At 43.1% G+C, this 12,197-nt stretch overlaps 1 long non-coding RNA gene across 1 annotated transcript in view; it reads left to right on the top strand.

Annotated features, from left to right (window-relative positions):
- The first annotated feature begins 427 nt into the window (after positions 1-427).
- Positions 428-12,197, top strand: part of LOC135981722 (uncharacterized) — a 37,286-nt gene continuing 25,516 nt past the window's right edge. Inside the window, exon 1 of the long non-coding RNA XR_010598880.1 lies at positions 428-555. This is a non-coding gene — a long non-coding RNA (uncharacterized LOC135981722). The remainder of the gene's footprint in view (positions 556-12,197) is intronic.

The raw sequence follows: 12,197 nt of genomic DNA, 5'->3' as shown, positions 1-12,197 counted from the left end.
GCATCCCTGAAAGACTGAGATGCTGTTGCTAAGGAGAGGGAAGCACTTTGAAGAATTTGCTATTTCCACATCTCATTCCACTGGGGGTGGGGGGGGGGGGGGAAGGTCTGAACTCCTATCCATTAAGATAGTCATCAGCCTTGATGTTCACCAGGATTTTTTCACTGCTTCTGAACAATTGAAGAGCCACAGCACAGATATATCTTTGCCCACCTATATCTGATTAGACTGCTTGGATTCCAGTTGTCTGTTTTTCTGCATAGCTTGGTTGAGACAAACTGGGCAAGAAAGGCAGATTGCTCTGTGTTGGGGTATGCTATACCCTGCACTGGCCAGGAAAGTGTTAAAAAGCTGCTGAGGGCTCAATCAGCCCTGCCCCGCTACACCTGCAATAGGTGTCAGCCTTGGTGGGAGAGGTTAAAATGGGTGAGTGCAGCTCAGCTGGTGGCTGACTGGAAAGGATAACAGATTTCCAACTCTCACTCTGTGAGAGGCCTGGCTGAAGCCAAGAACTGCATGAGATACTGATATCTGCTGGAACCTCCCTGATGAAAGGTAGGCCTGATGTGAGGCTATTGTTTACAACCTGTGCCTTGCTTGTTGCTATGGGGTAAGACTATGGTAGGTGGCCCCCTGTCTGAAGGGGGTGAAACGTAATAAACTCCACTTATTTTGTTATACCTACCCAAGGTCTCAGTAGTTATTTGTCCTGGCCCAGAAACAACCCCGACATTATGCCTCTGTCTTCAGACTTGTCTTCTTTTTGTTGGAAACACTTTAATTGGGGTATGCTCAAAGTGATCAAAATACTGATAACCTGTATTTGCTTTTAATTTGAGCCCACTGTTTTACCTCAGAACAGAATAAAATTCTGGAAAAGAGAAACTACCACACTTTTAAAAATACAGGGATATTACTTGTACAATTTCACTTATCCTTAACAAAAAAGATAGCAACTAAATACAAGAAATGGCAGAGCAAACTGTGTCTGGTTTTTAGATCAGAAATTGCCTGCCCTCTATCAGGATATAAAGTTTACCTCAAACTTTGCTTTATAATTATATGTATTTTAACTACAGTTATTTTTACAAATGAGGCTTGTTCTAATTACTGTTGTGACCTTCAGATTCATATGAACTGGGGAATTCTTTTCCAGCAAAAAGAGTAATTAATACAATTAAGCAAAGACATGATTCCATTTTTAATTACTGAAAATTAAAAATTATTTTTCATATGCAGGAAAATTCCTCAAGGTCTATTGTAAACAACAAATATGATTATGTATTATAATCAAATGCATTAACAACACTATAATATTGAACATAAAGTTGACTTAATAGGTATGATTAGATACTTAAAATTCTTCCCATGATTATTGTTATTTTGTATAAAAGAAGATTAATGTCTTTCAGGTTTATAAGCCTCAGGTTTATTACAGCAGCCACTATTTTTGCTCTGTGGTCTACAGACAGTGATTTATCACAAAAAGGCTCAATCCTGCAATATGCTGTAACCTTCAATTTCTATTGACAGGACTGGAAGTTGAGGGCACCCAGGACTTTGCAGGGGTGCTCTGCACCTCTCCGGATCAAGCTGAGAATATATAGACAATATATGGTCGTATTTTAACAGTAAGGTATAACTGATGAATTGTTTTGTTCATAAAATTAGGTATAGCAAATTCATTGGAAATGCTCCTAAAAAACCCTCAAAGCTGCTCCACCCTTGTTGAAATATGGAGACTCTTATGGAGACAAAAGATCAAAGCTGGGGGGATTTCTCAGAAAACATATGTAACCCTTCTGCCCATCTAAGTTGGCAGCAACAAGGGCCGGGTTCTGTATCTAGGGGTTCCGTTTCAATAACGCAATGCAAAACCGGCTCGAGCCCCCACCCAGTGACCTGGGACAATTACATACCACCCCCTGGGCACCTCTAAGAGGCAATACTTCCCCTCTCGCAAGCACGGAGTCTGAGTGTAACAGAAAATGTTTAATAACATGAGGTAAACAACATCAGCATTAAATGGAAAAAACACCACAACTAGAGTTTTTAGACCAAACCATGAGCGAAGACCCACCCCAGCAAATTGGGCCATGTCCTCTCCCGTTGGTTCTTGAAACCAGCGACCCAAGAATCACCAAAGTCCCAAAAGTCCACCAATCCCAAAGTCTCTTGGGTCCAGCAACCCAAGAATCACAAAAGTCCCAAAAGTCTGACAACCCCCCAAAGTCTCTGTCCATGATCAGTGCAGCCCCAGAGTTCAAGGGGGGGGGGGTGAGCAGGGTGTTAAGGGGCACCTTACGTGATCCGAGGCCAACCGGCTGCTTCTCCGTGGGGTTCCACTGCAGCCTTCACCACGAACTGCTCCACTCCATCCACAGTCCCACGAACTGCTCTGGCAGCTGCTCCGCTCCGCTCCGCTCACCGACCTGTGAGCCGCACTGCTCCGCTCCGCTCCGCTCACCGACCTGTGAGCCGCTCCGCTCCGCTCACCGACCTGTGAGCTGCACCGCTCCGCTCCGCTCACCGACCTGTGAGCCGCTCCGCTCCGCTCCACTCCAGCCGTCCCTTGGGCCGCTCCCACAAGGCTCTGCTCTGCTAGCTGCTCCTCCAGCCGCTCCGCTCCGCTCACTCCCCGCTAAGCTAAGTTAGCTTAGCTATAGCTTCAGGCTCCCCCACTAGTTAACACAGCCTCAGTGATCTCAGCTCTTAAATAGCTTTAGCTCTTTTGTGATTTCAGCTCTTAGTGATTTCAGCTAGTAGTAGGGGAGCCCCAGTGCTGGTGCACTATTGGCCCAAAACGAACTCAGCTCAGCAGTCTGTAACTAGACTCCTAAGGGAATCAAAGTTAGCTCTGACATTCAACAGTGGAGAGAGGAGGTAGTGCAATTGGTGTTTCAACCCCCTTGGGGAGGGGGCCACACCATCAGGTACAAATACCTGTCCCCATCCTCTCTCAATTCACTGGGTTTTGTAACCCATGCCCCTTGTCAAGCAAATGCTACTTAGGTAATGGTGAATGACTCACTCAGTCCTTCTGTCATACAACAGTTCCACTGGCCTTGATTCACAGAATCAGGGTAACAAAACTTTATTCTTCCTGCCCCAATAACAGAGAAACTGGGGATCCCACACCAGCCAAAGTAACCACTTTGAGTTGCTGTGGTTTCATGCCAGGCGAGTGGGTGTGCCTATGCAAACAAGATCAGCCCCTGGAGTTCTTTTCTACCCTCGCCATAATTCACCACCAGATGTCAGGGTAGAGCTCATCCTGACTCTGCTTACACATACAAAAGGGAAAGAAAACAGTTGTTGTAGTTGTGAAAGCCCTCCACGTTTTAATCTCTTTTTTACTAAGAACTGCATATTCAATCTGCATCACTTCACACAAGTCAGCCTAGGGCAAAATGTGAACTATTAAGGACTACAATTAATCATTTCCAGGAATGACAGCTGAGAGAGAAAATAAATGTATTTTTAAAAGTAACATAAGGCTCTGAAGATCGGTCTATTAAATTGCAAAAACCAGACATTGTTATAATACAGATCAAACACCCACCAGCTCAAACAGGTGAGCATTTCATTGTGCTCTTTGCTTATAGTTTTGTATATAACCTGTCAATATAGAAGTCTTGAAGCAACTTACTAAAGAAAATGAGAGAATTCTGTGGTACTCATTATGAATAATTACCTGTTTGTAAGAAATTTTCATTTCTGACAGCCACTAATTTTTCAAGAGGATGCTCAAAATTCAATAAAACTACACTGCTCTTCACTGGGAACTCAGTCTGTTGTGGATGATTAAATATGATTTATTGACTTTATGCATTTTTCTCATATGATTAAAGTACAAACTTGCAAAACTCAAAGATTCATTCCCTTTGCAACAACCTTACATCAATCTGTAATATCCATAATATAGTCATTTAGATATAATAGTATTGTTCAGTATAGCCGTGTAATGTTTTTGTGGCTCAGGATCTATTGACAGGTCTGCTTTGTGTTCACTTGAAATAACCAGGAAGTCAAATGTTCAAAAATTGCAATATATTATACATGATGAGAGTAATCTATAGAAATGATTGCAAGTGCTCAATTTAGCTTTTTGGAGGTTTTGATAATGCTTTGGCTACAGACAATGTGATCTGGGGGGTCTTGGTCTTTGTGTGGAGGGCTCTTTTCCCACTCCCACCCTGGCCAGTTTTTTAAAATGTATGTGTTGCTCTGAGCCATTTACATGAATTTCAATCTGAGAATGAAAACTTTAGCTATGCTAAAAAGTTAAGTGATGGAAACATCAGGGTACTTGTTATGACTATTAGGCTTGCTAGAAAAACAGTAAGAAGGGGATAGAACTATCTAGAATTCTGGATGGGACTAGCTGGAGTGGCTGCTGATTGGAGAGAGGGTTGTGGGTAGTTTGTGTACTGCCACTGGAAGAGAAGTCATCTGGCCTTGCAAAGGTTCTGTCAGCCTCTAGGAAGGGTCTCGTCATCCTGACTTCAAACTGAAGAAGACAATCAAGGCTGGTTGGTTGTCATGGTAAAGACTCACAGCTTACAATGTTTTAATTAATGAGTTATGGGAAACTATGAGAAGTCAAATATTCATTTTATAATAATTGTTTTCAACTTATGTAATAAATAGTTTTAAATATTTAAAAACCCAAACTCCATATAGGGTCTGATCTGGTCCCTACTGCAATCAATGGCAATTTTTTTACATGGTCTTCAGTGAACTTTGGTGCAGGCTTATACAGAGGCCCACTCTTGTAAAAAATTCATGGAGGAGCCTTGCTTAGTAGTCAAGGGGTGCTGGTGTAGGGTTGCCAACTTGCATGAAACTGAACACCCTTGCCCTGCCTATGCCCCGCACCTTCTCCGAGGCCCCGCCCTGCTTACTCCATCCCCTCTCCCTCTGTTGCTCGCTTTCCCCACCCTTCCTCACTCATTTTCACTGGGCTGGCTCAGGGGGCTGGGGTACAGGAGGGGGTGAGGGCACTGGCTGAGGGAACAGGTTCTGGGGTGGGGCCAGTGATGAGGGGTTTGGGGTGCAGTAGGGGGCTCTGGCCTGAGGCAGGGTGTTGGGGGGGATGAGGGCTCTGGGGTAGGGCTGGGGATGAGGGATTTGGGGTGCAGGAGGGGACTCTGGGCTTGGATTGAGGGGTTTGGAGTTCAGGAGGGGGATCAGAGCTGGCACAGAGGGTTGGGGCATGGAGGGGTTCAGGGGTGCAGGCAATGGGACGCGCTTACCTCAAGCAGCTCTCGAAGCAGCAGCATGTCTCCCCTCTGGCTTCTACATGGAGGTGCAGCTAGGCAGCTGTGTGTGCTGCCGAGTCTTTGATTCACTGCCAATGGGAGCTGCGGGGGCAGCACTTGGGGTGGGGGCAGTATGTGGAGTCCCCGGGCGGACCCTATGCATAGGAGCCGGAGAGAGACATGCCAGCTGCTTCCCAGGAGCTGCATGGTGCGAAGGCTAGCAGTTAGTCTGCCAGCCCCACTCTGTGGAGCCGCTAACCGGACAGTCAGCTGCCCGGTCAGCTGTGCTGACCAGAGCCACCAGGATTCCTTTTTGACCGGGTGTTCTGTTCAAAAAACAGACCCCATGTCACCCTATCCTGGTGCCACAGACTATTACTATTTATTGGATAAAGAAAAACAAAAGTCACGGGTTCTATCACAGAAGACATGGCCATGACAAACATTCACCCTTAGTTATTATACCTTGTCAGTGTACACTCCACGCTTGAGCCTGCAAAGCAGAGGTGCAGTATAATGTGCATGCAGGCAGTGGGTAAAAAGCAATGTGCAAGATAAAGAGCACATGGGAACCTGACACCTCAATAACTTCAAGAAGGCATTTAGAGCATTGTATATTTACAAATAATAAAAGGAGAGTACTGCTGTTTGAGTGCCAGGTTTCTCCTACCTAGTGGTAGTAAGGCCACAGAAAAGGCTGAGAAGATATACGCCTCATATGAATGCAGAGGATTGTACTGTCTGGTTACACCCTGCCCCATTTCCCACCTGTGATCTTGAGAGTAAGGAAATGAGCAAACCAGGTGTCTGAGGGCTTATCTACACAAAGGGGGTTACAGCAGCATACTGGGGTGCCTCAGTTATGCCACTGCAGATGCTATGGGGAAATTATTACAGCAACAGAAATGGTTCTTCCATCAATGTAGTAACTCCACCTCCCTGGCTATGTTTAATTAATTTCAAGAGATAGAAATAAAATCAAGGCAAGCAATTTACACTCCGTTAACCCTGATTCACTTTATTGGTTCACAGAATGTTGTATATCTAATTCAAAGACTACATGTGTGTGAACATGGAGTTGATGATGCACATTCCTAAACAATAAAAAAACACAAAAATACCACCCTACAAATATAGGAATCCAGAGGTACGGTTCTTTCACTAATATTAGAAATCTCTCCACTTGTTCTACATATATCAGAAAACATTGTCACAATATATGTATATTGCCACACAAAATAATTGAATGCAAGAAAAATTCCACAATGCTCTTTGTAAATATACAAAAAAACTACAGAAAGGTCTCTGAATAATATGGGCTTCATGAACTTTAAATCTGAGAGATTATGGCCCATATCCTGCCCTGTGTCTGGTGTGCTCTGTGTAGCTCAGGAAATGGTGTATGTGAAGGTTATCCCTTTGTGATCCCCTGATCCTAGAGCCAGCCAGCCATGGTACCGGTATCTGGCGTAATTTTGAAAAAGTCATGGCTGTCTTTAGCTCTGTGTTTTGCTGCTGCAGTGACACAAAGCAGCGTTAATGCCCCATTCTTTCCATATATAACTCTACGCATCTAACACTGCACTGATGTGGAGTAAGCGAGAAGCCGCGGCCAGCACATCGCTCGCCCACGCCGCTTCCCGCCGCCCCCATTGGCCCGGGACGGCGAACCGCGGGCAGTGGGGGCCGCGATCGGCCGAACCTGCCGTATCAGCAGGTAAATAAAACTGGCCCGGCCCACCAGGGTGCTTACCCTGGCGAGCCGCGTGCCAAACGTTGTCAACCCCTGTTTTTAAGTAGACAAAAAAAGTTAACAGTTAATAATGAAGGAGAGAGAAAATAGGCACCAAAACCAAACTGTTACTAGTCAATGAGGAGAACGTTCTCCTCAGTGAAGGAGAAGGGAGCAGGGAAATTTCCTCTTGGGTTTGGTCAGCTGCCAGTTTCTATGGAGACAGCATCCTCCAAATCATCTTTATTTGAAGCCATTAATAACTTATACAATGCAGAGCAGCAATGGATAACCACAGATTGCACCTTCCTGAAGCATGCCATATTGGGCAGAAATTGAGCTCCAAATTAGATACAGCAGCCATTATATACCCCTGTTAATGTAGTAACTCATTGAGAGTAAGTGTGTTCTTACTGAGGAAGTGAAAGGATCAGATTGCCCTTACAGCCTATCATGGGCAGATTGTACCTGCCTCTGACAGAGACTTGGACGTTCTGTCTCCTACACTTTTGCAGCACTTCCACAGGTTGTCACACCAATTACTATTAGTAGGTTATTCATTTGTTTTGTGTACACTCTCACCCACTGTGTGCCAGGTGCTTTTCAGACACTCCTGAAGAGATGGGCCCTGCCTTGAGAAGCTGCAGCCTAAGGAATGAAGTATTATTTTGAACTGAATTTAATTGGGTGTGGATGCTAGTGGTTCTGCGAGTGTTTGTCCCTGAGTGTGGGTGGTGAATATAGGGGTGTGGCTTTGCTGCAGTCTAAAAGCACCGGAGTTTGGAGTGGCAGAAACAAGGAGGACATGGATTCTCCAGTGGAAGGCACTACAGCTGCCAGAAAAGATATAGGGGGATAGGGGAGACCACTGTGAAAGGCTGAGCACTGGAGGGGCCTTGATTTAATATCTTGTCCTGGGCTCTATACCGGGGGTCGGCAACGTTTGGCACACGGCTTGCCAGGGTAAGCACCCTGGCGGCCCGGGTCAGTTTTATTTACCTGCTGACATGGCAGGTTCGGCCGATCGCGGCCCCCACTGGCCGCGGTTCGCTGTCCCAGGCCAATGGGGGTGGCAAGAAGCCGCGGCCAGCACATCGCTCGCCCGCACCACTTCCCGCCGCCCCCATTGGCCCGGGACGGTGAACCGCGGCCAGTGGGGGCCGCGATCGGCTGAACCTGCCGCGTCAGCAGGTAAATAAAACTGACCCAGCCCGCCAGGGTGCTTACCCTGGTGAGCCGCGTGCCAAACGTTGTCGACCCCTGCTCTATACACTGGCTGTAGCTTTAGTTTTATGTATTTTACATTGGTTTCACTCTAGAAAAATTGCTTTCCCAGCTGTATTAAAATGCTTGCTTGTTTGTAGAAAAAAGCCTTTCCCATCCATAGCGGAATAGCATCCCTATGTGTAGAAAAATGCATGTTTTTGTTAGTCTTAGTCATAAAATTCCTTGGCATAAATTCAAGTAGCTATATCTAAATGTAACTAAACATTTTCTTTAATTATTACATTCAACATATAATATTCGCTGGAGACATCACCAACGTCTACACATGGTAAATTTGAAGGTCATCGTTTTTTAAAAGGAAATTAAACCCAAGGGACATCAACCCAAATTTGAAAACCAATAAAAACTTTAACAATTTAATCACTCTTAAACATCTAATTTTTAACCCATTCACTGGAATAATTTAAAATATTCACCACAAGGAAATCCAGACTTCTTTAGGAAGTGGTGTGAGGCTGGGAAGAAAAAATGTAGTGTTTCATATTAAATCAATAGAATAAATTCCCACTTTGCCCCCAATCCTACACAAAACTTATGACTTACTGTTTAACTTTCCATCGTGTGAGTAGTTCCATTGACTAAAATAGGCGAATATTTCATCAAACTTTTCTATTGATTAGTTGGGGCTTCAAATATCTCAGAAAAGGAGAGGTTAGCAGAAAAGATAGGATTATAGAATATTTTAAACCTTTTCCTTTCTGCATCATGGAAAGCTTATCCAAGGCACAACTGCTAGAAAAATTAGGCTACTTTAATATTCAGAAGAGCAATGTTTAAATTGTATTTTCTCACACCAGATTCAAATAAAGTAACTATATGGACACTCACAGTCCTAGCTACAAAGAGTGCAGGCAGATCGTCTGTATTATTTAGGTGCCTTTGTGCCAGGGCTTTATTGGGCTAAACAGGATGTCATCTCACATACAATGAGGCTAAGTGCATTTTACTTCTGTTTAATTTTTCCATCTCCATAATAACTGACAAAAAATAATACATGCACGTGTGTGTGCTGATTCCCAGAGGATCAACTTGGATCCCCATCTAACTCATATAATTTCCTCTGTCAGAGTTCTAGTTTTAGGACTGGTAACCCTTTGCTGTTTCTTATCCCTTGTAAAATATACCTTTTTCAGTGCAAACATCTGCTTGTGCGAGTTTAAAAGTAATTATTTGCAAGTGGCTAGCATAGGAGCTGAAAATTCAATTTCCATGGACACTGGTGTGAAAAATCTTGATAGCTAGAATGTTCACAGACAGAAGACACAAAAGAGAGGTGAGCACGGGATAAGCAAATTCATTATTAAATTAGAGCATATACTCAGGCAAATTTCTGTAGTATTCCACCAGCTCTAACTTCTTTAGTTTCTTTCATGTTTTAGCTGTGTTAGTCCCAGGATATTAGAGAGACAGAGTGGGTAGGTGATAGCTTTTACTGGACTAGCTTCTATTGGTGAGAGAGACAAGCTTTCAAGCTTACACAGAGCTCTTCTTCAGGTCTGGGAAATTAACTCAAAGTGTCTCTGCTAAATACAAGATTTGAATAGTAAAATAACAAAAGATATTACTTCACCCACCATGTATAGCATTCACACATGAATTCTCCTTTTTCTGTGATGTTTTTCAGAGAACCCTAAGATTTTTATGGTCCTAATCTGAAAACATTTTCTCACTTTCATCTTGGAAAACAAGGCAATTGTGAATTTAATACCGAGCAAAATCTTTCCCAGTAACAGTGTGTTAGCAAGATCTGTCTTCACTATACATCATTCAAGTAGAACAAAAAGAAAGCATGTCATGCTATTACAATTATATATTGCTTTGAAAACTACTGAAGCAGAAAAGAGAAACTGGAGCAGAGATAAGAACTAGAACATCACTGTAACCATTTCTCCTCCCTCCCCCCCCCCACACACTTAATCCAGTATAAGTAAAACTTCAGGAGTCTCTCAAGAAATCTAAACTCTTTGCTATGTTATATATTATGGGTGAAATCCTGGCCCCATTGAAGTTGACTGCAAAATTCCCATTGACTTCCATGGGGCCAGGATTTCACTCAATATACTTAGCTACAAACTATACTTATCTATAAACTAGATCTTCCTTCTCATAAAAAGTCCCACTTAGGAGAAGGATTTTTGCATAGATCTTCTCCCCTCCCAGTTTCCCAGTCCTGAGCCTACATGGGCCCTGCAACAGTTATGGGGCTTAAATGCAAAGACAAAGTTATATTAGGAAAATATAAAGGAGACAAGATACAAACTCATTCTGTCCGGCTGCTTTCTTAGGTCACTCCATTTTGTATATGTGCTGTTTATTTCCCTGGATGCAGGGTTTCACTTTGAATCTTTCAAGTGAAGATTTCACTTTTCAGGCAGACACCACTTCTCTAAGCTCTCCAGATCTCTCTTTAGCTTGATTCTATTCTGTGTGTTTTTCACACCTTCAAACCTTGTTGTTAAAAAAATTTCACTAAGGTCTGGAAGTTAGTGCACAGCAAGTCAGGTTGTAAATTTACAGTGCACTAAATACTCCACAATAACTCCCCATGAGGAAACACTTATGTCACACTTTGGGCAATTTAGCTTAGTTCACTTTAAATTCACACCCTAGCTTGCTGTGCGCTAACTTCCATGTAGACAAGCCCCAACAAAGGATACAGCCAAGCAGTGTTCAGAGTGACACAGTACTTGGTTTTTGAGCTTTTTTGCGTCCAAAAAAAGAAAAGCCTCTAGAAAGAGTTTTGGACTTCACTGTTTGATTATTGATGGAGTGGTTCATGGCCTACTGTAATTTATAATACAGCTACAGGACAAAGTCTTAACAAAATTGTGCGCCAAAGTGTGCAACAGAGTTAAATAATAAAATTATAATCTTAAATAATAGCAGGAAAAGACATTAAGGATTGTATGATGAATTGTTGAAGTAAGTGAGAATTTTGTCACCAACTTAAGTACCAAAAGGATCAAGCCTCCAGAGAGAGGCAAGAGAGAAAATACGTCTTAAGTGTTGAGATAGAGTATTGTAAGATGGAGAGATATAGAAGTGCTGTCCCAGATTGGAGGAGATGCAGAGGAAAGAGCTATTATGCCACCAGAGTGGCAAGATGATGCAAAGGGATGGACAGGATGGTGAAGTGGAAAGAGGAAAGGGTTGAGAGAGGCTGTAACAAATCTGTGAAGGAGCTCAGATGCAAGGAGGGCAGTTTTGCACTGTATCCTAAAATTAATGAGCCAGGAAAGTTTTTTACAATAGGAAGGATGTGGCTGGGGCCTCTTTGAACATATGAGAACGGTAGATATGGTGGGCACATGTTAAAAGTATGTTACGGTTCTAGAGAGACAAACCTGGTTCTAGCAGTATTTCCCATTTTCAGTGTATAGAATATCTCTGAGACCTGTCATATTACTAGAGCCAGAGTGAACTTTTAAGTGTCTACCCATGGCAGGCAGCATTTTGCCCATGCTGGAGTCTGGACAATTTGTACTTTGGGGTTCACTATAGAAAGGAATTGAAATAGACAAGGTGAAAGGATTTTAAACATGAGGGTTCCCAGAGAGGCAGAGGTGAGGAAGGAGCACATATAAACGATACTGACGTGGTGGTGACAAGCTGTTTTTTACAAACAGGAGAAATGGGAAGAGAGAGAAATTTCGGGAACAAAGATGGACATTGAAAATGGATAGTGGGGGCTCATTATAAACAGTGGAAGCTAATGAGATCTGAGTCAAGGACAGAGAAACGCATAGAGATGTGTCTGAGAATACTCATCCTTCACAAAAGAAGCACTTCTCTCTTTAAGACATATATGAGAACTGAAAAAAGCAGAGATAAAGCTGCATGTTTTTCATAACTGTCTAGCCCATTTCTTTTAGATTTATTAACCATCCATTTTAAAAGTTAAAGGCTCTCAGTCACAT

Source organism: Chrysemys picta, chromosome 2 (assembly GCF_011386835.1).
Source record: "Chrysemys picta bellii isolate R12L10 chromosome 2, ASM1138683v2, whole genome shotgun sequence".
Taxonomy (NCBI): Eukaryota; Metazoa; Chordata; order Testudines; family Emydidae; genus Chrysemys; species Chrysemys picta.
This window is presented reverse-complemented; position numbering and strand designations above follow the sequence as displayed.